The 26,279-nt window shown below is 30.7% G+C and overlaps 1 protein-coding gene across 1 annotated transcript in view; it reads right to left on the bottom strand.

Moving 5' to 3' along the window:
- The window catches only part of LOC123302466, a 284,195-nt gene extending 258,504 nt beyond the window's left edge, over nucleotides 1-25,691 (bottom strand). The window contains exons 1-2 of the mRNA XM_044885379.1: nucleotides 25,565-25,691; nucleotides 25,325-25,414 (exon numbers count right to left, since the gene is read on the bottom strand). The gene's annotated coding sequence lies outside the window, so the exon portion shown is untranslated. The remainder of the gene's footprint in view (nucleotides 1-25,324; nucleotides 25,415-25,564) is intronic.
- Nucleotides 25,692-26,279: the final 588 nt, after the last annotated feature.

Genomic DNA, 26,279 nt, shown 5'->3' with positions numbered 1-26,279 from the left:
TACATCTATTAGTTTTTTGAAAATTTCTGACATCAAGTTTTTTTTTTTAGAATTAAAAAAGCTTGTTAAAAACACAACGCCTTCTATGTGCCCTATTGCTAATTACTCGAACTTTAATTAAATTTATCTTGAATTAAAGACGGTCATATAAAAAAAATTAAAATCTTCTGACATTATGCCAACAGCGACACAACAACCTTAAGTTTAAGATTGCAAATCTTGATTTGAGCTAAAGAAACTATTAGTAGATAGGTGATGACGTGAATGAGGCCATTTATAACAAAGAATTAAATTAAAATGATAAATATTGTTTGTCAATTATCATTAAGAATACAATGTTTAATTTATGCAGGTGAAATTAATAAATAACCTCCTTTTATTTGAAATCGATTACTGATCAATATAAAAAGCAAACTTATGAGTAGCAAAACTCTATCACTAAGGTCATATTCCCAACCCCCACTCCCATTCATTAAATAGTAGTACTTAGATGACCGAGCTTCACTCCGTGTTTTTTGAGTTAAAAAAAGGCATAAATTTAATCACTAGTATTCGCACCGTGCGTGAGTTTTATTGGAGGCGTTTACATTGTAACCATACACTACTTTAATTATAGAATGGATGCTTATATAATTGTATGGATTGCATTTATGACTTACATTGAAAATTTAATATTATTGTCTCACAAATTTAAATAAATAATTATGATAATTTACATTTGAAAGATAATATTTGTGCAATTGGATTTCTTATTTTCACAATTTTTAATGCATTAAGTTTAATTAATTAGTGTTTTTCATTAATTTTAATTTGACATTTTCTATAACATTAACATGTAAAGAATTGCAAATTAGTCATAACAGCCTCCTTTATGGCCAAAATTTTTCACTGGAAGTGCTGGCATCGATTTTATTATCCCTACCATGATTACGCACACAACGAATAAGAATCATTTAAAATGTCTCCACAGAAATATCAATTTGAATGTCCCGGTTTTATTTCATCGCCAATAAATGCCAGGAAGAGTCATATTTTGCAGTCAATGTTTCAGTTTTTCCTGAAAACACGGATAAAACGAAAAAATAAAAGACATTTCCAAAGCCCCATCAATTGCGTGTAATTAAATGGATTTATAACGCAACCCATTCCCTCGCGGTTGACTTTCGATACATAGCAAGTCTATATTTTTGGAGAAAATATAACTTAAAATACAAATTCAATTGATTTTATTCATAAATTACATACATACATATTAACGTACACTTCAAATCAAATAAATTGAACTCAAAGATAAACATCAAAAATTTTGAATCATCTTAAGTTATTTTTAAACCATGTATGTATGAAATATATCATAGTATATTAAGTTTAGTCCCAAGTTTGTAACGCTTAAAAATATTGATACTAACAACAAAATTTTGGTAAAGGTAATCACCTAATTAGTCCATTTTCGATTGTGTGTCCGTGTGTCCATCTGTCTGTCAACACGATAGCTAAAAATGAAAAAAGATATCAAGCTGAAATTTTTTTGCGTGCTTAGGACATAAAAAGTGAGATCGAGTTCGTAAATGAGCACCATAGGCCAATTGGGTCTTGGGTCCTTAGAACCCATCTTGTCAAAAAATGTTCCTTATACAAAAATTAACAACTTTTGTTCGAAACTGTTTTTTGTAAACATCACTGTTTACCGACGAGGGCGTAAATAAGATGCACGTTGTATGGTATGTATTTTATGGGAAAATTAGTTATGAATGTGTGGCCATCTAAGAGTGACTATCTTTCTTTACTTACATGACGTCAAAAGCAAACGATTGCGTCATTCACACTGTCTATACATGGTATTTCAACAATTAAGTCAGTAAATTTTTTGTTTTCACTTGTGAAAAAATATTTTTCGATATCTAGAGAAATTTTCAATATATCGAAAAATTGTATTCTTATTTTTCGTCTACATTCATGAAGTTATAACAAAATTCATCATCAAAGTTGAAAATAAGGTACAATTAATTTCAACTCTAATGTGTAAAATGGCTTTGGCGCCCGTACTACCTTAAATAAACGTGTGTTTATTATTAGAATCTTTGCTCTGTGATATGAGAGGCAAGTTTTGTAGCTCACAAATTTTTTTTTCTTACAAAGGACACATGATAAAAAACAATTTAAAATTAATTGTTTCGGTTAAGAAATTCATTGTTCAAGGCTATTTTGGCATCCATAAATTATTATAAGAATATCGAAAAAAAAATAATTTATGAATATTTAGTATTAAAAATATTAAAATTTATTTAATCTTTTTAAGTAATTCCGTTTCAATATTCATCTATAATAATCTTATTTCAACTCAATTTTCAACATAGTACAAACCGAACCCTTTCTATTTTTAACACACACTTGATAAGTCTTGTTTTTTTTTAATGGTTTTTGATGATGTAATAACAAGTATTAACACAAATATGTCACCTTTGGTCGTTAAGGTTCACCATATGTTCAAGGCAAAAATATTTTTGATTAAAATTTAGCCGTTGAACTGAATATAAATTTTTATTTTTAAATTACGCAATTTTTTTTGTTTATTTCCGTAAATTGTATAATATCTAAACGCGCAATTCTATTGAGGCAACTTTGAGGCAATAAGTGACATTGACGTATGCTACACACAGTCTTTCAATGGAAGGGACCATGAAGGTTATAAAGAAGGAGAACGATCGCTATGTACTAAAGCATTAGCGCACCTGTCCCTGAAAATTTGTAGAATTTATAGTTCATTTTCAGCCACCAGCCGCGCTGTCGCCGGTAAGTAGTATATTAGCGCACAACAGCCCGCATTTAATGAGACAACTTAGCGATCCCAGCGCCTTACTTATTTTTTCCAAATATTGGGGACAATATTTTCTATTGCGATCGTTCTCCTTCCTTATAGCCTTCATGGAAGGAACACAAAGTGACAAAAAATATACAGAATGTTCGATTTACATTTAGGCATATAAATATCACTAGTATGACAGAATACATGCGTTAAGCAATGTATCTAAGTGAGAGGTATTATAGGTGTTATATGAAATTGTAAAAGTGACTTGTATCATGGCTTATCTGTTGTAGTTCATCTATTCAACTAAGAAACTCCCACTCTCCAAGCGTCTTACAACTATCTCAACGCATATCGAAATTTCAACACATGTATATAATACCTCTCACTTAGATCCATTACTTAACGCATGTATTCTGTCATACTCGTGATATTTACATACCTAGATGTAAATCTAACATTCTGTATATCCTTGTCGCATGCTACAAGTTGCTGCTGTTTTCTGTTCATTGTGTCATCTATCGACAAAATTCAACGTGTCGAACAGCGTCGTCGTCTATCCAATAATCAACGGATCGGTGCGGTTTGTAGCGGGCAACATTTTTTGGATGAACGAAAAAACTTCACTTTTGATTGACGATTATCACAATTCCCCGAATTATGGAATAATAAAATCGTCGAATACAAAGACAGGGTCCGATCTAGCTATTTAGCCGCTCCAGGCAAAAATAATATTTGCCGTTCGTTACACTAATTCCATATACAGTGTTTTTTTTTTTAAGATGACATGCTTGAAACTCGATAAATAAATTTCCTGAGAAAAATGTTTCAAACAAAAAATATTGGCATCTTATACCGGCATCGAATTCGATCTAAGTTTTCAGGTTCAATTAAAACCTCCCTGTGATTCATAACTGACAAACATAAGGAAACGATTTAAATTAGAAAGTTGTTCTTTATAAATACGTAAACATATTTTTTTTTTGAAACATTTTTTTTGTAAACCGAATAGTTTTAGACAGAAATTTATAGCAAAAATCTAGCTTTTAGTGCGTTTGCTCATTCAATTTAAACAAAAAGTGTCGTTATAGAAAAACGAACCACTTTTATTGAATTTATTGGAAAATTTTTTTCGAAGAGTGACATTTCGAAGAAACAATTATATGAAATAACAATTTTGGGTAAAACTTTTCAGTCCGCTCTAAACTGTACGATTTTGGAAAAGTGTTTCGAACAAAAAGTGTTACTTCTTAATCAATAATAACTTTTAATTTAAAGTGTTCATCTATTGATTACCAGGTTATGGAATAGAGTGAGCTCGAAAACCTAGAACACATTTAATGTCTGCGTTAGATGTGCGCCTACACACCCAACGTTTTTCGCTTGAAGCATTTTTATCGATAAAAGTTATTTTTCTAGTTTCAAGCATATGTCAACTTAAAAAAGAATGACACCCTGTGTACAGGGTATTCGTTGTGTGCGTAGTCATGGTAGAGACAATAAAAACGATGCCAGCGCTTCCAATGAAAATTTTTGGCATTAAAGGAGGCTGTTATGACTAATTTGCAATTCTTTACATGTTAATGTTATAGAAAATGTCAAATTAAAATGATTGAAAAACACTAATTAATTAAACTTAATGCATTAAAAATTGTGAAAATAAGAAATCAAATTGTACAAATATTATTTTTCAAATGTAAATTATCATAATTATTTATTTAAATTTGTGAGACAATAATATTAAATTTTCAATGTAAATCATAAATGCAATCCATACAATTATATATGCTTCCATACAATTCTATAATTAAAGTAGTATATCGTTACCATGGAAACGCCTCCATAAAAACTCACGCACGGTGCGAATATGTATTAAATGTGTAGTTTCGCTTTAAGAAATAGATTCCATTGATGTTTTTTCAGTGTTTTATTTTATTTATAAATTATAATGAATTTTTCCACACAATCCCTGTTTTCGGCCCTGGTCTTATTCAGTCTCGATTATTGAGATTACTCTATAGATCCAGAACCACCCACCCCTCTGATTCGGGTTCTGAATATAAGCTTTTTTTAATAAGGTTTTTTTTGTTCTAATAACGGATCTACCCATCCCAGCGAAAGTTTTTGTTAACAAAATTTGTAGGCAAAACCACGCACGTTTTTTCTGTTTCATTTAATTCAAATTTGATTGTGATGATGTCGCAAGTTAAACAAAAAAAAAAAAAAAAAAAAAATCATTGTAAATCGTGATTTCAAAATATTTTTAAGTGCCCATGGTCATTTTTAAAATAAAAATGGACACGCCCTATTGAGTCGATTTAACTTAACAAGTGTGTGCTTATTATTCGGGTGAATGGATTTGTAAATTTTTGATTAACACAAAATTTAAATATTACCAGTGTGTTCTTTGACGAATCAAAAACGGTCTCATAGGGTGGGCCCCATCATCTGTTGTTTCTTTTTACGATTGCTATTCAAAATGTACCGTTCAATATATTCAACTGATTGACGTTTTGTTTAAAGCTAACCGCACACGGTCAATATTGTTGAACAACATACAGTGGAACCTGGTTAAATGAAACATCAAGGGACCTGCAAATTCGTCTCACTTATAGAGGTATTCCACTTATGTAGTATTACATAAGTATCAGAGAGTTCCATTAAAAGAGGTCAGAATACAGATTATTTCAATTATAGAGGTGCGATTATTAAATAAAATAACTTATTATCAATATCATTGCTGCTATCTATAATTAAAGTAGTGTATCGTTACCATGGAAACGAAACTCACGCACGGAGCGAATAGAGGTTTGCTTCGTCCCACTAACAGAGGTAATTCAGTGCCCAAGTGTTGGGACATCGGCATGAGTTCCAGCTATGGAAGTTTCTCACTTATCCAGGTCCCACTTAACCAATTTCCACTGTATTGTATTCGTCTAAGTAGATTAATGACTCGGTAAAATCCGTCATTGAGCATGAATAGTTTTCGCATGGAAAATATTTGCAGGATCCCGTTTAAAAAAATTGACAATAAAAGACGAAATGTGAGAGTAAAATTTTTAGATATCTGAAGTAATTTTCAAAATATTGAAGATTAAAAATTTTGTTAAATTATTTAGCTTTCGATATTTCGAAAATCGAGGCAGTTATCGAAAAATTTTATTCTTATTTTTCGTCTACATTCATGTTAAGTTATAACAAAATTCATCATCAAAGTTGAAAATAAAGTACAAAAAATTTCAATCACAAATCTAAACTTGCTATGGTGTTCGTACAACCTTAAGATTCAATTTTACCTATGCAAAAAGTTCCAACTTTGGTAACGAATATCTTTTTTAATAGACTGACTAAAAATTTAGCAATTCTCAAAGGGACGGTTATTTTTAACATATACTTAAAATTTTATTTCATTCTGTAAAAAAATGAGTTTAAAAACATTCTACCTTAAATTAGAGTCGTGGAACACGAATTTATCCACGTGTGAAATCAATAAAGAAACAATATTGGGATCAGTGTGTGTGCTCTAATGGTAATCAAATATGGATCGTAGATCGTGTAACGTATAGGTGTAGGTGGATGGGTTAGTTCCACTTTCTCTTCTAAATGTTCCAAATCAAGTTTTTCAATACAATTTATTGAAGTAACTAAAATAATAAAAAAAACTAATATTATTATTAAGTAATATTATTAAATGTTTTGAATCAAATATATGTCTATAAACTACAATGCATGCGTGCATACCATATACTTAATACAGTATCATTGCCATCTATTGATCTTTAGCAAGATTAGACAAACTTAAAACAAATGAACATATATGCCAAAAATTATTATTATACCATGCATATATGTAATATGCAAGGTGTACTAAGTTTAGCCCCAAGTATGTAACGCTTAAAAATATTGATGCTAGGAAAAAAATTTTGGTATGAATGAAATCACCTAATAAGTCCTTTTTCGGTTGTCCGTCCGTCTGTGAACACGTCAACTCAAAAATGAAAAAAGATATCAAGCTGAAATTTTTACAGCGAACTCAGGACGTAAAAAAGTCAGGTCAAGTTCGTAAATGAGCAACATAGGTCAATTTTGTGTTGACCAATGTTCCTTATAAAAAAATAAACAACTTTTGTTTGAATAATTTTTTCGTTAACATCACTGTTTACCTGTGAGGGCGCAAATTGGGCGTAAATTGTATAGTATGTATTATATGGGGATATCAGTTATGTATGTGTGACATGTACGTATGTGTAATGTGACAGAGTAATCGACACTGTCTATGTTTGGTATTTCAACAATTAACTCAGTCAATTGTTTGTTTTCACTTGTATTTAAATTATTTTTAAAATTATTAAAAAAATCGCTTTAAAACATGAATAAATAATTTTAAAAAACGACTGCCCTGCCAAAAAAACGAACTAAATAGTAACTTTGATAGCGAATAATTTTTTTAAATTATTTAGCAATTCTCAAGAGGGCGGTTATTCTTGACATCTACTCAAAATTTAATTCCATTCTGTAAAATAGTGGATTAACGTACATTCTATCTTAATACCGCTGCATAATGGAGTATTTATCACAAATTTTCGGACATAATATAATGAAGGGATTTTTATGCTCAAAAGTGATTCAAAAATTTGTTTAATTGTTTTTGCTTCTCAGCCATTTTTTTCCTTATCTATGCTTGCTTTTATTTAAACGTAAAGTTATTTTGAAATTATAAGTTACAATCTTGGTCTTCTTTTTGACTTTGAACTTAACCTATCTTATTCTCTATCCTTATTCTAGTCTTAAAATAAAAGGCGCAAGTTCACGCAAGATTTTTTTTTTTTGTTAACATGTTCTAGCATACTTAAACTTTTTCCTGTTACAAAAAATTTTACCGGACAAAAAAAGGCACATAAACAAAAAGCTTTAAATTTGATCAATTTAGTGAAAAAAAAGTTACCTTTTTTAACCGCAAATATGAATCATAAATTTTTAATTATATTAATAGAGACATTAACCTTAAATACTAATCAATAAAGCACAAACCTTCGTCTTCAATATAAAAAGAAAGTCCTTACTTAATTGCACCAAATAACACAGTAAACGTAAATTGAATGACACGGTAAATCGAGAGCAACAACAATAATAACATGCATCCGTAAGAGCAGGTAAATTGCGGCCTACAAAACAGACGAAGGGTGAAGTTAAGATAACTCAAGTGACCTATTTGTGATGGAGTGGTTATCTTACTACCCCAAAAAACAACTTTCAATGCAAAACAAAAGAGTTGAGTTTTCTGACTTTTCACTGTGCGCTGTATACTTCATTTCTACTAGCAATATATACTTTACTAGGTATATGGTTTGAATCATACAGACGGTTTACCTGCTGATAAACTTGCCTGGTCTGCTTGTAAACTTCACAACAATTTTTAACAAAAAGTGAATAAATATGGCAAGTCATTTTTATAGTTTGCGTACAACTGTGTGCGTGTGTTTGTGTATATGTCCGTCTGTTTACAGTCAGTATTGTATCGTTCGTCATCATTTGTAGTAACTGCTTCTTTCAGAGTGAGGTGTATCTAGTGAGGAGGCAACGTGTACTTAGAGCGAGATACTAATCGGGGCTAAGTGTGCTGATCATACTAAAGAAAAGCTAAAAACAGTCAAAGATTGAAAAATTTGAATAGTAAGACGAATTTGAAGGCGCTTTCTACATTCGATTCTTAAGAATGTCAGGAAATTTTGTGACCCAAATAAATTTATAAGAAATTAAAAATATGCAATTTTCATAAATAATATGCATTTTATAATTGCATTTTAAATTAACTGTAAATATACTAAATTCCCAATTCGGTTAATATTGATGATTATTCCAAACTTGTTACTCGGGGGTTCTTGAGATCGCTGAACACGAATATCTTGGTCTCTAAAATTGATCTCCCCGGTATTTGGTGCCCACGGTAAACGATATCCCCGTCATCTACTGGAGTTTTCGGAAAATTCGTTATATAATCGATTCAAACTCGTTACTCAGGGGTACAAAGAGTACTCGCAGTACTACAATCTTCTCGAATTTTTCAAAGGTAGTACCTCATAAAAAATCGCTAAAACTCGAGAAAAACTAAATTGGATAAAAACATTGTCTCCGTCAAATTCTGCAACTTTTGTTAAAGTTATTTTTACGAAAAAAAAAAAACGAAATATTTAGGTGCAGAGATTAAAATGGCCCATTCCGCATATCCAGAAATCCTTTAGTGTTCTGGGGACTACACAACGGGTTTATAACACAACCCACCCATCTCCGTTAACCTTCAATATAGTGTTCGGGGAAAATATGACTAAAATACAAGTGAAAACAAACAATTGACTGAGTTAACTGTTGAAATACCATGTATAGACAGTGTTGATTACTCTATCACATATTCCTATACATGTCACACATACATAACTGATAATCCCATGTTCATACATACTATAAAATTTGCATCTAATGTGTGCCTTCGTGAGTAAACAGTGATGTTTACAAAAAAATGTTTCAAACAAAAGTTGTTTATTTTTTTATAAGAAACATTTTTTATATTTAAGCTTTTGTTCTATCTCTAACGGTTTAAAAATGGGTACCAATGAAGCTCATTTACGAACTCGACCTCACTTTTAACGTCCTGAGTGCGTTGTAAAAATTTCAGCTAGATATCTTTTTTCGTTTTTGAGTTATCGTGTTGGCAGACAGACGGACAGACAACTGAAAATGGACTAATTAGATGATTCTATGAACACCTATGATAAATTTTTTTTCGTAGTATCAATATTTTTAAGCGTTGCAAACTTGGGACTAAACTTAATATACTATGTATATTTCATAAATACATGGTATAATAAGTAACAATTTTGTGGAATACTCAAAGCTAAGTAGTGCCCCCTTCCCCATGGTTAACAAATTAAATGTATGATTGTGTATCACAAGTTTGATATTTTTAGAGTTGATAGTTGTAGTAAAGAAACATTGGATTGTAAAAATGTAAATAACATAAGTAAGTATTGGTATTGGAGAACAACTGTGGCTGTTTTTAATTCTATATATGGATGTTTATTTATGGTCTCACCAGCACCACTTACAGTCTTAGTTAGTCTTCTTATTCTTACAAACACAGAACTTGTTATTTTAATTACTGCACATACTCACATACTCACAGTCACAGATATAAAAATCTACAGCCAAAATCGATTGTAAGGACATTGACGCGACGTCGTTATATCCGAAACATATTTAAGGATGTATGAGCATGACAACAATGTTTGATTTAGAGGCTCAAAATTTGTTTGTAGGTAGTCTTTTACTCAAAGAATATGTGGTTAAAATTTCAGCTTAGGTAACCGTGCAAATTTTTAAGAAAAAAGTCATTAAAAATCGATATAAAATACATTGGCTCTTATGGAGGAATCTCAAAAAACGACATATTTTGGAAGTTTTTGATAATTTTCATTTGGAATGAATGAAAACAAATTTAAAAAAAAAACTTTTTAATAGAAAGTAAACATATAAGCAATGAATTAGAAAAGAAAAAAACTAAGTGTCACCGTCCATATAAGGGATGTAAGAGCAGGGTAGATTAAGGGTTGAAATTATTTTTATCTTATTTTCAACTTTGATGATGAATTTTGTTATAACTTCATGAATGTAGACGAAAAATAAGAATAAAATTTTTCGATTTGTGTCTTGGTTTTCGAAATATCGAAAGCTAAATAATTAAACAAAATTTTCAATTTTCGATATTTTCAAAATTAAGCCAGATATCGAAAGATTTTATTCTTACTTTTCGTCTTATATCGTCAAGTAATAATATAAATTTATCATCAAAATTGAAAATATCTATTTTTAAATTTGTGCCCCCACTACCATGCTCATACATCCTTAAATAGCGATATCCCTTTTTATTTAAATGGTATAATTATCACTGGAAGCAAATAGAAAAATAAGCTATTTTATAAAAAAAAAAAAGTAATATTTCGGGTTTAGGGAAGCCACCTGCACTGACGGCCGGGTTTTTGAAAATTTTGCCGGATCACCGCGTGGTCAGGGTCGAAAAAGCAAAAATTTGTATTATGATTGCTGAATCGCCACCACGATGGATTTGACCTTAGCAACTAGAGTAGTGAGAATTGATTTTGTTCATGATTTTAGTGTTTATAGGACTTTTCAGCTTATTTTGTTGGTATCACGGTAAGAAGTCGTTTGTAAAACTTTTATATTCTTTCGATTTAAGTCACGTACGTGTAGAATTTTCATGATTGTTCGTTTTGCTCGAGCCATGCTTGTGTAAAATTTTTATGTCTGTACCTTGTGATTAAGTTTTGATAGATACTTAAGGATTAATGCCAACACAAACTAACTGATATTTTTCGTGCAAAATGATGGACAAATTTCTAATATATTGATATATTTTTTATGTAGTTGAAATAAATTAAATATGACGAAATTGGACTTTTACACAATTTGACCTGCCGCATATTTAAGGGTTCAGTGGAAGGGAATAGCATTTTGTTCGACTTACTGAGGATTACGACTTAACGAGATTCGAGCTATCGAGGTTCCACTGTAAAATATATATGGGTCGTTATAGATGACTGATTCTAATGAAAGGTGGTCACCATAACCGATATGTTGTTTTATCCGATCTTATATTCACATATATATTGATAATTCAGTTTATACGTTAACATCGAGTCATCGTAATAAACGATGTCGCTATAGTTGATTTTGACTGTATCAACGTAATGTAATGTGTATTGATTGAAAAGTAATCTAAACTTTTAATTATTAATTGATAATTAAATTCCATTTTTATTTTAATTAATATTATATATGGTTTTTGATTTAATTTCATTTTTTTTTCTTCTGGCGAACTTGATTTTGTTTTTTGGAAATTACTTTCTTTAACTGAAGATTCCTGGAGGTGAAGTTGTAATCTGATAGAAAAAGATTTGTCATTTTGATGATCTTAGATCTGTTTGGGCTATACCAGGACTCATTTTGAGGATAAAGAAGTGTTCATGAATATTCTATACTTTCAAGATGCAAAGCGCTATTTTATGCAAAGTGTTTTTAAACCAAGATGATGGCCTTTCTCCAAGGGGTAGCATCCCGCCTTTCCAAATTTAAACTTATCTTGACCACTCTAACCGTAACCAAAAAGTCGAACTTTTCCCAACAAATGCGATTTAAAAAACTAGGATGACTGTTATATACGTTTTTTAAAACGATAATTAATTTTTTGCAAATCGTATATTACAATTAAGTATTCGCACCGTGTGTGAGTTTTATTGGAGACGTTTCCATGGTAACAATACACTACTTTAATTATAGAATTGTATAGATGCATATATAATTGTATGGATTGCATTTATGACTTACATTGAAAATTTAATATTATTGTCTCACAAATTTAAATAAATAATTATGATAATTTACATTTAAAAAATAATATTTGTGCAATTTGATTTCTTATTTTCACAATTTTAATGCATTAAGTTTAATTAATTAATGTTTTCCAATAATTTGAATATGACATTTACTATAACATTTGCATGTAAAGAATTGCAAATTAGTCATAACAGACTCCTTTAACCCCAAAATTATTCACTGGAAGCGTACGCATTGATTTTATTGTCCATACCATGACTACGCACACAAGTATAGGTACATTGCACTTAAACAATTAACTAGGTTAGGTTGGGTTGGGTTTATATTGGCTGTCCACGACACACTTAGGCTATAGAGAACCTTTGTGATTTCATATATGTGTTTTACCACCTTTCCGCTGATAATTTCATTTATCAACTCCTCAATTTCAGAGGCTGAGTGCACCTCCTTCATGCATATACCATAAACTACACCAGCCCATCACAACTATTAATTAAATTAATTTTGTTGCAACGGCGGGAATCAAACCCGCTACCCGAAGTATACCGCGGACGGAATTGGTTACGCCTTAACCAACTGTGCTAATAGGGCGACAAACAATTAACTATGTTGATACATTTGTTGTTGCACTAATTTTCTTAGTGAACTACAAACCAGTAAACAATAATACTGAATATTGTTTTGTGAATGGTCACAGATATTTGATTGCAGGCAGAGTAAAGTGAACAAGTTTGAAATACGATAACCCATATCTACATAACAAAATAAATGACGCGACTGTTCAATGTTCGTACTTCGTACATGTTTGAATGTTCTCTGAAGTGTAGCGCTTCAGCTAACAGCTAACAGCTTCAACTTCTTTATACCATGTATATATGAAATATACATAGTATTATAAGTTTAGTCCCAAGTTTGTAACGCCTAAAAATATTGATGCTACAAAAAAAAAATTGGTATAGGTGTTCATAAAATCACCTAATTAATCCATTTTCGGTTGTCCGTCCGTCCGTCCGGCCGTCCGTCCGTCCGTCTGTGGTCACGATTACTCAAAAACGAAAAGAGATATCAAGCTGAAATTTTTACAGCGTGCTTAGGACGTAAAAAGTGAGGTCAAGTTCGTAAATGAGCAACATGGGTCAATTGGGTCATGGGTCCGTAGTACCCATCTTGTAAACCGTTAGAGATATAATAAAAGTTTAAATGTAAAAAATGTTGCTTACAAAAAAATTAACAACTTTTGTTTGAAACATTTTTTTGTAAACATCACTGTTTACCCACGAGGGCGTTAATTAGGTACAAATATTATAGTATGTATTAATATAGGAATATCAAAGTGAATATCTTTTGTTATTTACATGACGTCAAAAAAAACAAACGATTGCGCATCAACACTTGCGCATTATATGAGAATATCAGTTAAATATATCAGATATGTATGTATGTGAAATGTGACAGAGTTATCAACACTGCCTATACATGGTATTTCAACAATTAACTCAGTCAATTGTTTGTTTTCACTTGTTTCTCAACTTAACTTATATTATTATTTGACGACATTTAATATTTTATTTATATATTTAATTTTACGTATCTTTAAACAAGAAGGCATGTCAACAATTTAATTAAATACAAACTGAGCCATAACGAGATAAACAGTTTATTTTATACCATGTACTAGAGTGATACCCACCCGCTTCGCTAGGTTTAAAAGTAAAGATTGATAAAGATTGCTCTTGCTTATCCCCTTCCTATAACACTCGAAATAATGGTAAGGATTGTTTTACACAGGTAAAATATATGTATGGTTTTCTTTTTTTTTAAATGTAGAATAGTCGTATTTATTCATTGAATATATCAGAAAAGATGGCCGTGAAATATTTTATATTGACTATTTGTACAGAAATCTGTAATTTATGGTAATCTATATATATAAAAAGAGAGTGTTTGTTTGTATGTCCCCGATTTTCCCTAAAACTAACCATTGACCTTCGGTAGGGGATTATGTCATTGGGTAGCCCTTAGGCTCCCATTGTGTATAAGGGAGTTTGGTGGGGGTGGAATTAAAAATGATCTAGAAATTCATAGAAAATAGATTAAAAAAATAGTTCTAATAGTACAATAGGCCCCACTGTCAATAGTACTGTCTGTCGAATTTTCTAGAATTTTCTCGAACATTCTGGAATGTTCTATGGATTTCTATCGAATTTTCTAGAATTTTCTCGAACATTCTGGAATGTTCTATGGATTTCTATCGAATTTTCTAGAACTTTCTCGAATATTCTGGAATGTTCCATGGGTTTCTATCGATCTTTCCCTTACTTTTCCGTACACACAGAGAGTGTAAACATAATATTGGGATCGGCCAAAAAAATCTCACTGTTCCGTACACACAGAGAGAATTAAAAACAAAGTCTTTCATTTAACAATATTGATATTTAAATGTGCAAAAACAACCCAGCGAAGCGGGTTTAACAGCTAGTGTCAAATTAAATTAAATTTAAATTTTTTTTTATTAATATATCTTATAACTATTGAGAAATAAATTACATCTCATGTGTTATTCTGAAGTATGAGGTATATTGCTGTACAGTTTCATTAAAAACCATTCGCTAGTTTTAGCGTGAACAAACAAACAAACAAACATGCTTACTTTGGCATTTATAATATATAGAGATAGAGATATATAAAATATATCAAGGTATACTAAGTTTAGTCCCAAATTTGTAACGCTTGAAAATATTGATGTTACCAACAAAATTTTGGTATGGGTGTTACGATAAAATCACCTAAAGAATCCTTTTCCGATGGTCTGTCTGTTCGTCTGCCTGTCTTATCAAGATGATAACTCAAAAACGAAGAGATATCAAGCTGAGTGCTTAGGATTTAAAAAGGGAGGTCGACTTCGTAAATGAGCAAAATAGGTTAACTGAGTCTTGGATCTGAAGGACACATTTTGTAAACCGTATACAATACTTATTACAAGAAAAATGTTTAAAATAATTAAAAAATATTAATTAAATATCTATTCAAACTGTATATTCACTTATGCCGTTTTCTGTATGATGCATTTAATATAATTAATAATTGTTGCAATTGTTTTCATAGTCCAGTTACTCTATTACGAGCTATTTAAGAAGGGATGGACCTTTTAAACAGTGCAAGGCTATATGATTTTTGGTAAAAACTGAGCATTTCAGGCAAAAAATACTTCTGATGAAAGTTTTTAAAATACTTATCTTTGTTTTCCGTCTTCTAGTGAAAATTATAAGCTCTACAACTTTATACTGAAAGTTTTTCCTCTAAAATTCATTGATTAAATTCTAAAATACTGCGGAAAAAGGAGAATTTTTCCGAAACCATTTTTTTTCTGCACATATGGAACTGTTTATTTATACAGGTAAAAAGCTTAAACGTAGCATAGATGGAATTAGTGCCTCCAAAACTTCAGTGAAGAGAGGTTTTCAAAAAAATTTTAACCGAAACCAAAATCAATATGTCATTTAGGCTCAATACCTTTGAAGGGTCGTAACTCGGAAGAGAAGGGTTTTTTAAGGGTTGAGTAAAGAAGAACTTTTGATCAACATGGTCAAAACAACCTTAATCCATAGTATTCAAAAAATTTTAACCGAAACAAAAAATCAATATATTGTGCCCGGGGTCCTTTCACCTAATTTGATAAGAGTAACATTTAAACAAAAATTACGCCTTTTACCGAAAGTTGCTGTCCCGTTCATACTTCCTTAACTATAATTACTATTAAATATTTAAAAGAGTGATGATAGAATGAAAGATGCGCGAGGGGGGGGGGGGGTGAATGGTTGATTGATTAATTAAATTATATGGTTTTATTACTATTAGATTCACATCTTTACGCAAAAATGATTAATAATTTATTTTATTGTTTACATTTAAAAATTAATTTTTTTCCCGCCACGGGCAATTGGTTACCTATTTATTAAACACACTATACAATGTAATTGCACTTAAATAGCATTTGACAAGTTTATGTCAAGACAAGCGTCGATTAAAGTGACGATAACTGAATTAATTGTTTGAATACCCTGCACATGCTTGAATGCTAATGTTAGAAATGTTTATTATTAAAAAAAGGTAACACCTTCAGTTAATGTAAATTAGTGATTCCATTCTATGGGTGATTCCATGAAAAAGTATACCTATCATGAATGGAAAAAAAATTACTCTCTTTTTGATGGCAAAAATACTTTTGCATCGTGCTGACATTGTAATTCATTTAGCTTTTACTCTCTCAAAGTAGTTCGGTCATCGCATGACCAGTCAAGTTAGCAACTAATTTATATTCATTGAACTTAAAGTTATGAATAAAAATAATATTTGTATCACGTAAATGTTTTTTAATGCTTTAAAAATATCGTTAAAGATAAAATTTATACGTCAATTTGATTAATTTTTAATTGTTATGCGAATGAATTATGGGTTCTCAAAAAATAAAAACAAATCTAAATATGGCAAAAATAATTTTGTATTGTTTAAGTACGGAGAAATAGCCAAAATAAACATTTAATATTTGTCATTTTGATTCATTTAGTCCCTGAATCAAGCCCCTTGACAACGGCTCAAACAGCCGAACTATTTTAAACGTACAAATTTAATTCGTTTCACGATTTTCAATAAATTTTGTGTCAAGGGGCTTGATTCAGGGACTAAATGAATCAAAATGACAAATACCAAATGTTTATTTTGGCTATTTCTCCGTAATTAAACAATACGAAATTATTTTTGCCATATTTAGATTTGTTTTTATTTTTGAGAACCCATAATTCATTCGCAGAACAATTAAAAATGATTAATAAAAATGAATTCAAAATTAGGTATTCAATGAAAAAATTGTTTGGCAATGAATACGTAAATATTTTACCACTCATGTGACCTCTATACACAGATTCAATTAAACTTAAAAGTTGAGATTATTTTAAACCCACTAAAACATCCTACAAACTTTCAAAATTCTCATGGTGAAATATTTAAATTCTTTCTTTTTTTGCTGTATCGAAGGTCAACAAGTAGGGTCCTTTTTTCGAGACGAGTGCCTTCGGAATGGTACAACTTCCGTTCTTATGAAGATTTTTATTTGAAATTTGTTTTATATAATCTTAAAATAACAATAAATAAATCATAAACACCTCAAAGTTCTATCTTTTCATTATAGCCGTCCCACGGAGCGACCTCCATTAGTGCATTTCCGGTTGTCTGTCCGTCCGTCCGTCTGTGGTCACGATAACTCAAAAACGAAAAAAGATATCGAGCTGAAATTTTTACAGCGTACTCAGAACGTAAAAAGTGAGGCAAAGTCGACTTCGTAAATGAGCATCATGGGTCAATTGGGTCTTAGGTCCGTAGGACCCATCTTGTAAACCGTTAGAGATAGAACAAAAGTCTAAATGTAAAAAATGTTCCTTATAAAAAAATAAACAACTTTAGCTTGAAACATTTTTTCGTAAACATCACCGTTTACCCGTGAGGGCGCCAATTAGGCGGAAATTTTATAATATGTACTATAGATTATCAGTTATGTATGTGTCACATGTTTGTATGTGTTATGTCATAAAGAAATCAACACTGACTATGCATGATATTTCAACAATTAACTCAGTCAATTGTTTGTTTTCACTTGTTGAGATTACTTTTAATATTTCAAGATATGATTATTACAAACACAGAGGTTAAAAATTACACAATGTTTCTAAACAAGTGGCACCATATGGTAAATTTCAATTCAATAGCACTCTTAAAAAAAAAAGAAACAAGTCTCTTAAATAATCATAAGACGATTTTATGTAATAATATTAATTTTTTTTATAAAAATATAGATAATATTTTATATAAACAGTTATAATTTTATGCAAGAATTTACGACTTTTTTGTACTCCTCGTAATCTCGTCAATAACTTCAACTCTTGGTGTGAGAGTGCGTAGTACGTAAGTAAAAGACAAAAAAAAAACCGTGAATGACGGATGAAGGCTCAAGTGTTTAATAAATGTGAGTAAAAGACCGGTTATTTTTTTTTAAATAAAAAAAAAATTATTTTTCATTAAATAGTATAAAAATGATTTCGTTTGATTGTTTTTTAAACTGAGCAGCGGATATTGAAGAGAGAATATATTGTCTGTACTGTCTTTATGCTTTTTTACTTCTATATACAAAATACAACGAAGGTTTTTGATTGTGCTTTTAAAAGAAATTTCAACGGATTTTTACAAGCTTTTATTTCGTTTTACCTGTCCCCTTGTCTATCTATAATAAAATCTTGCAAGTCAAATTTGATCCACTTCCCGGTTTAAAAATTGAGCTACAATTTTGCATGCACATTTAGTTTGGATGACTGCATGTTAAGGTTGTGGCGTCCTGATTTTCCCATCGCTTCCGCCATATTTGATAAATATACATTTTTTTTAATCTTAAATTAAATATTTTAATAAAAAATATTTTTTAAGGGACAAGCTTTTATTATACTAAAACGTAGAAAATAATTTTATCACTCATACCCGCCTATTCGTAAAAGCTTGAGGCGCTTAATATCAAGAATGAATCGAAAAATAATTAGGCATGTGGAGTAGATGAGGCGTTCCGATTCATTTTTGATATTTTAAACTGAGCGCCTCAAGCTTTTACAAATAGTCGGGTATGTGTGACTCATACATAAAATTATTTTCTACTTTTTAGTACAATAAAAGCTTGCCCCTTTTATAAAATTTTTATTACATTTTAAGATTGTCTTATCACGATTATCGACAATGAAAAACGACTTTTTAATGTGAGCTTTCACATTTCTTAATGTTTTTCTAACATGGTTTTTGCAGTTCCTATGCTAAAGTAAAATTTAGTGCAAAAGCCCTAGCTGTACCCTACCACGCTTGAGTATAGGCGTCGGAGCTGCAAAAACGAAACATTAACATTAAATACTAATAAATAAAGCACAAACCTTCATCTTTAATATAAAAAAATCCTTACTTAATTACACTAACAAACACAGTAAAGGTAAATTGAATGACACGGTAAATCGAGAGCAACAACAATGATAACATGCATCCGTAAGAGCAGGTAGATTCCTGTAACTCAAGAGACCTGTTCGTACTAGAGTGGTTATCTAACTACACCAAAAAACAACTTTCAATGGAAAACAAAAGAGTTGAGTTTTCTGGGTTTTTTCCGGAAATTTAGAATAAATTCTCCATTGTGAGCTGTATCCTTACATTATGTTATCGTTATTTTTTTATTTTGTAGTGCATTTTAATTTATTTTTATTTATTAATTTAAAAGTTTTTCTTTTGAAGTCGGTTTTCTTTTTGTTAAAGTTTTTTTTTATTTTGTGATTTTTAGTGAATCTGAACTAATTTGTCACTAAAAAAAGAATGATCGAAGTGATATTGAGTTATTCGTTCTCTTGTCGTGCATACTTTATGCAAATTTAAGACTTTAATGATTTTCTCATGGATACCGTTATCAGAACTGGGCCAAAATGAAATGGGACCAAACGGGAAGCACCAGCTTTCAAACATATAAAGAATCATCAAAATCGGTTCACCCAGTCAAAAGTTCTGAGGTAACAAACATAAAAATAAAAATACAGTCTAATTGATAACCTCCCCGTTGAAGTCGGTTAATAACGTCGAACTGAAATAAGGCTCATTTTCTTTCTTAGTTGATAGAACATTCCATATATGGATGTTATGTAAATGTTTACACCAGATTTTTATTTATTCACACACAGGTGAACAGACAAGTTAAGTTATTAATTATTTTATACAAACGATCTTTGATCTTTTTGTATAGAAATTGTTACTTGACGCCTTTAAAATCTTATTTAATCAGTTCACTACCTGCGTCTGTGTGTTTTTAAAACGGATGTTACACACACACTACACGGTATGAGTTTATTTGACACGATTATTACGACAACGAACGAAACGACCCCTTTACGACCTGTTAATTTTCAAAAATTCAGAAACGAGTTAAGGGTCAATGATTTTTAAAACGGGACCTTTATTTAAAAATATAGTTGAGCATGCTTAATTTTCGTACGGAAAATTTTTGCAAGATCCCGTTTAAAACATGCTCCTGAACGTAAAAAATCAGGTTGCCAGTGGGTAGTCCTGTAGGATATTGTTTACAAAAATTTTACAAATAAGTAATATTGACCGATTCGCTTCGGAAAATTTTATCATATAATAATTAAATGTTCTTAGACATTTTTCTCTAAACCCGCCAGTTTTCGAGTAAAAAAATTGGTAAAATTTGAAAAAACTGGATTTTTACGATTTTTATCCCTCAAAAAATGTATTAAAAAAATCAGAAGTATAAAATTTTTATTTGTATTGTAAAGCTTTCTCAACAACATCCCGCAAAAATTTTTGGCCTGATTTCATTTTAAGTGCTTGATTCATTGTCAAAAGAATCCACAGAGAAACACCACCCACAAAAACTGTTTTCTGTTTATATGCTAGAAAGATGGAATTTTCACCGATCGACATGAAATAAACTAAAATTAACAGTTCGAAAAATTTATTTTTCCACAACGCAAACCCCCGGAAAATTGGAAAAACGGGTTTTGCGATTTTCCGGGAATTGCGCTGTGGAAAATGAAATTTTTCGAACATTTCTGTTGGTGGGTCCTATGGATCTATTACAAGCACTGATATTCAACATTGTCTGTATAGGGTATTTCAACAATTAAGTCAGTCAGTTGTTTATTTTCACTTGTTTATATTGTTTTGCAGTCTTTAAAGCGATATTATTTTTAGTTGTTTTTTCAAACATTAAACTAGCCTGTTCTGATTGAGTTATTAATTTTTTCTTTTTTTTTTTTTTTGGAAAGAACAAAAATTATGTTTTGCGTTTAAATTCCGAGAAATCAATTGTCCGTAGAGTGAATACACACCTCGAAAATCGATAATTTGATCAATTTGAACACTTAAAAAAGTTCAAAATAGAGCAATATTTTGGTAACGATGTATTCCAGTGATTTATAGAGTAGAGTAGACTTGATGAATGTGTCCATTTGCGTTCTTTTTTGACAACGATAGCTCGAGCCAAAAAACTGACCCAAACAACCAACGCGATACAGATTCTAAGAACTTGAAACCAAAGATCTAAACAACGTATTTATTTTAATAGAGTTTTATTACAGAACGTGCAAATTTTTGAAACTGCCTAGATTTAAGAAAACCATTTTTTGCCATGTATATTTTTGTAGGGGAAATATGACTAAAAAACAAATTTTTACTGCCGCATAACCTTAAAATAGATTCGAAAAAAACAGACCCGGAAAAAATAGATCGAAAATTTTATAGACCCGAAGTATTGTTGTAATTACGAGTTGGTTGAGTTGAGTTTGTCGACTAAAGGGAGGTTCGTTGGTTGATTTTTATACCATGTATATGAAATATACCAAGATAAACTAAGTTTTGTCCCAAGTTTGTAACTCTTAAAAATATTGATACTAAGAACAAAATTTTTGTATAGGTGCTCATCATAAAATCACCTAGTTAGTCCATTTCCGGTTGTCTGTCTGTCTGTCGTCTGTCAACACGATTACTCAAAAACGAAAAGAGATATAAAACTTTTTATAGCGTGCTTAGGATGTAAAAAGTGAGATCGAATTCGTAAAAGAGCAACATAGATCAATTGAGTCTTGCTCCGTAGGACCCATTTTGTAAACCGTTAGAGATAGAACAAAAGTTTAAATACAAAAAATGTTCCTTATAAAAAAATAAACAACTTTTGTTTCAAACATTTTTTCGTAAACATCACTGTTTACCCGTGAGATGGCAAATTGTATAGTATGTATTATATGGGAATATCAGTTATATATGTGTAACATGTATTAATGTGTAATGTGATAGAGTTATCAACACTGTCTGTCTACACATGGTATTTCAACAATATACTCAATCAATTGTTTGTTTTCACTTGTTAGTCCTTTCGTTCAAAACTGAGACACTATTACATAATTTTTCTTTCGATTTATTTTTTCCGTGTCAATTTTTTTTGGGTCTATTTTCGCCTAAATCCCCTTAAACACGATAGAATTCTAATATTAGGTAATACAAATAATAAGGCACTATTAATATCTTACACTAGAGGAAGTATACACACAATTTATTTAAGTCAGATGTCGTAAATCAAGAGTGCATATAACCGGCTTTCGTTAAAATATTATTATCAAACATTTCCTGAATTTTGTAATTATTTTAGTATTTAATAAAATCAAGGTTCTAACCTTGTTTTTAACAAATTTTTATATTCAATGGTGGACTCTATATGAATATTTCATGACTTTTTAACAACAAATTAACATTTTTTGTTTTAACTTTAAGGAAAATTGAGATAATCTTTTGTATATATACTGGAGGCGCGTGACATCTTCCACGTGTTATAATCAAGAGGGGTGTCTATACTCTCCCTCTGTTTATAGTTTTTTTACACCCTTATTTACTCACGTGAATAACACGATTTTGAATTAATGGTATTATAAATATGTGAAACCAATTCAAGTACAGTTCTCGTGTCTTTAAAATGGAAAAAACAAATTTTTATACCCTGTTATATATATATATTAATGTATAGTAATTTTTGTCCCAAGTTTGTAACGCTTAGAAATATTGATGCTAGTTCATTTTCGTGAATCCGTTCGTCTGTCGACGATAACTCAAAAAAGAAAAAAGATTTCAAACTGTTATTTTTAAAGCGTGTTCAAGACACAAAACATTAGTCCGAAAATTAGCAACATAGATCAATTGACTCTTGAGTCCGTTGGACCTGTGTAAACCATTAGAGATACAACAAAAGTTTAAATTAAAAAAATGTTCCTTATAAAAATATAAACAACTTTTTTTCGTAAACATAGTTGTTTTTATGTGAAAACTTTTGTACATTTTCTACAAAACTATAAAAGATTGGTAGTTGAGAATTTACAAGTAGCTTCAACTAGTGGTATTGTGAAAGGTTCTCGAAAAACGACGACAAAGTCAAGAAAATACTATCGAAAATTTCCGGAATTTTCGAAAACCAAAACAAATGGAGAATCAATTCTTTCTTTTCACTTGTTTATTGTATTTTTCTCGAAAAATTAGACTTATGTTCTATATCGAATGCTAACAGAGAGGAGCGAGGGTCCATGACCCACAGAACACGATTTATGGCGACTTCATTTGAGCTAAAATTCGTTATGTATTTACGAGGTAAAGCGATTACATAGGCGATAACTCATTTTAGCAAATTTGTAAGGGATTTTAACAGAAAAACCGATTTTTCGACGTGATCTTGTTAAGTAAATATATATATATAATCAGTACATAATAAGGAATGCATTTCTTTCAAAATTCGCGGGGTCAAACGCCAAAAAATTTTCAGTTATAAAAAAAAATGTTTTGAAGTCGATTTGGAGATGTTCCGATCGACCAATCACAATTCTCTTCTAGATATTACTAAAGTGTATCATTAGGAATAATTTTATATAAAAATTTCGGATTTCAAAGCAAAATTACATATATTTTTGTATTACTTTATTAAGTACACGGAGAATTGTTTTATATATTTTTTTAAAATTATTTTTAGTTATTAACTAGTCAGAACTTCACGAAGTAACCGAAGTACCTTTTTTTTCCCCTTAAACTGTTTATAACTTTTGCAATTTTTTTATGTGCTTGTATAGGTAATTGTGTAGGTTTTTTCCAGCGCCGGATCAAGGGTAGAGCAAGTGCAGCGGGCGCTCCAGACCCTAGGCTGCAAGTGGCGTCCCAAATGCCAAATGAGAAAAACAATTTCGCATTTTAAGTGTTGGTTATTGAAATACAAGTTAATTTTTGGGAAACGATCTCGCTCTACCTTGATTTGGCAAAAGCCCTTAACCCGTGATAAAACGATCCCTTTGTTTACAATCATACTAACAACTGGAAAAGCTAATGTAAAATGACAATTTCATTGATTAAGAAAATGTAATTAATATATGATTGTGAACTACGGTATTTAATAACCTATTGGCGGCAAATGTGTAAATCTTCCACTGACTGTACGAGATTGTAGCTTAAGGTGGCATTAATTTACTTTAAAAACCTGTTTTTAGGATCTGTATTTTGCACAGTAAAAAAACATTTTTCCTATTATTGCCGCCAATTTAACTAGGCAATAGCGCTTAACCAATTCAAACTTTTCGTTGGTTATAAAAGTTTTCCTTTTTTAACCACGTGATGAAATGTATAATTATAAAGTCCTACTTGTCTCAAATTTTATTTACTCATAAAATAGCTTTCAATTGAGAAAACAACTCAAAAAAAGATTGTTATGGTCTTTATTTTAACTGAGCTTTGAAAACAAATATCTTAAATATTATCGCTGGCATAGCCCTCTCAAAATTTCGTAAGATTCGCATGAAAAAAGATTTTAAACTTTAGATGTTTTTCAAAAAGCTTAGCACAAATTTTTTATGATAGCACAATTAACTCAAAATTGAGCGTGTAACTATAGAAACATTTAAAATTAAAATTCCTAGCTTCTTTTGAAATACTCTTAGTTTAGGTTTTCTCAATAAAATTGGCTTGCTACATAATAATTTTTTTTTTTAAATTTTTGCCGAATGTTTAGATGATATATATTGCTCGAAATTGAGCCTCAAATTGATATTTATTATGGTTTTTTATTGACTTTGCAAAATATCGAGTGTTTTCGTTTTCTAAATCGGTTTCTCTCCAATTTTGTCTCTAAATTGAGCAAGATTTACACTAAAGAAACCAAAATTTCGCTTCTTAACCATCTTTTGTTTGATACATCTCAAAATTGAGCAAGTTTCACATGAGAATGTAATAAAAAAAATCAAACAATGTTTATATTTCCTTCAATAATGTTTCTTAAAAACTCGTTTTAAGATCCTGACTTTATTTCGCGATCTGAAACGAGTTTAAAACCACAGGTAGAAAAATTCAGTTTTTTAAACAATAGCCATAAAATATCTTATTTATCAAAGAAATTGATTTACCAAGCACAAAAAACTATTAAATAATTTTTTTTAAAGTCTTATCTAATGATAAGAAAATTTTTTTAAGCATATAAAAAATAATTCTTTGAGTAGTTACCCCAAGTTAAAAATTTTTCTCGAACATCACCGCGGACCACACACTTTAAAATCACTTTTTTGGATGAAAAACCACACTTTAAAAAATGCACTGAAATATACAAAATTAACACATGTTCAAAAAAATAAACTTAAACTTTGATGGATGATTCATTTTAACATGAGAAAAAAATCAAAAACAACGCTTTTAAGGCCATCACAGAAATACGTAGACCTTTTCGATGTATGGATGATTACTTACGTTGCCTAGAATTATTTTCAAAGCACTTTTTTGGCCTGGGAACAACACTAAAACTCTTAAAATTAAACCAAAAACAATAAATATTTTTTTATAAAAACACCATTCGATATAACACTGTAGAGGCAATACCTCTATTACTGATTTCATAAAATTGTAGTCATGATTCTTGCATGTAGTCTATGAATTTGTCTCAAATACGCATGCGTCATATATAACTGCGTTTTTATAATGATATGTGGATGGGGTTTACAATACACAAACACCCTTCAGAAATATTGTATAGGTAGATATTCTCCAGTACTGGAGAATAAAGTGAATGCCACAGCCGGTATTGAGCTCACAAAAAAGAACCTGAGCGGTTATTTGCTTAATAATAATCATAAGAGGTGTACCGCTAATGGGTTCTTAGCACCTGGACCAAGAAATTCTCTGTGCCCTTTTGAGAAAAACCTGTCACTCGGAGGCGAAATGTTTCCGTTTCCGGGTAAGAGGTGCTATTTTAATCAGCTGAAGCTATGGGATTCTGTCGAGGACAAATTCTGCGCAGAAAGACCAGATTTGCTTTACTGGGATTGTTCCCAGGATTGATGGGTGCAAAGTTTCGAACCTAAATATTCTATACCTTTCTTCGTGCAGGTTTCTGCGGGTACAAATAACACGTTAGAGATTTCATTGTCCCCTATGCAAGGAGGATAATTTGAGATCCCCAAGCTAT

Source organism: Chrysoperla carnea, chromosome X (genome assembly GCF_905475395.1).
Source record: "Chrysoperla carnea chromosome X, inChrCarn1.1, whole genome shotgun sequence".
Classification (NCBI taxonomy): Eukaryota; Metazoa; Arthropoda; class Insecta; order Neuroptera; family Chrysopidae; genus Chrysoperla; species Chrysoperla carnea.
This window is presented reverse-complemented; position numbering and strand designations above follow the sequence as displayed.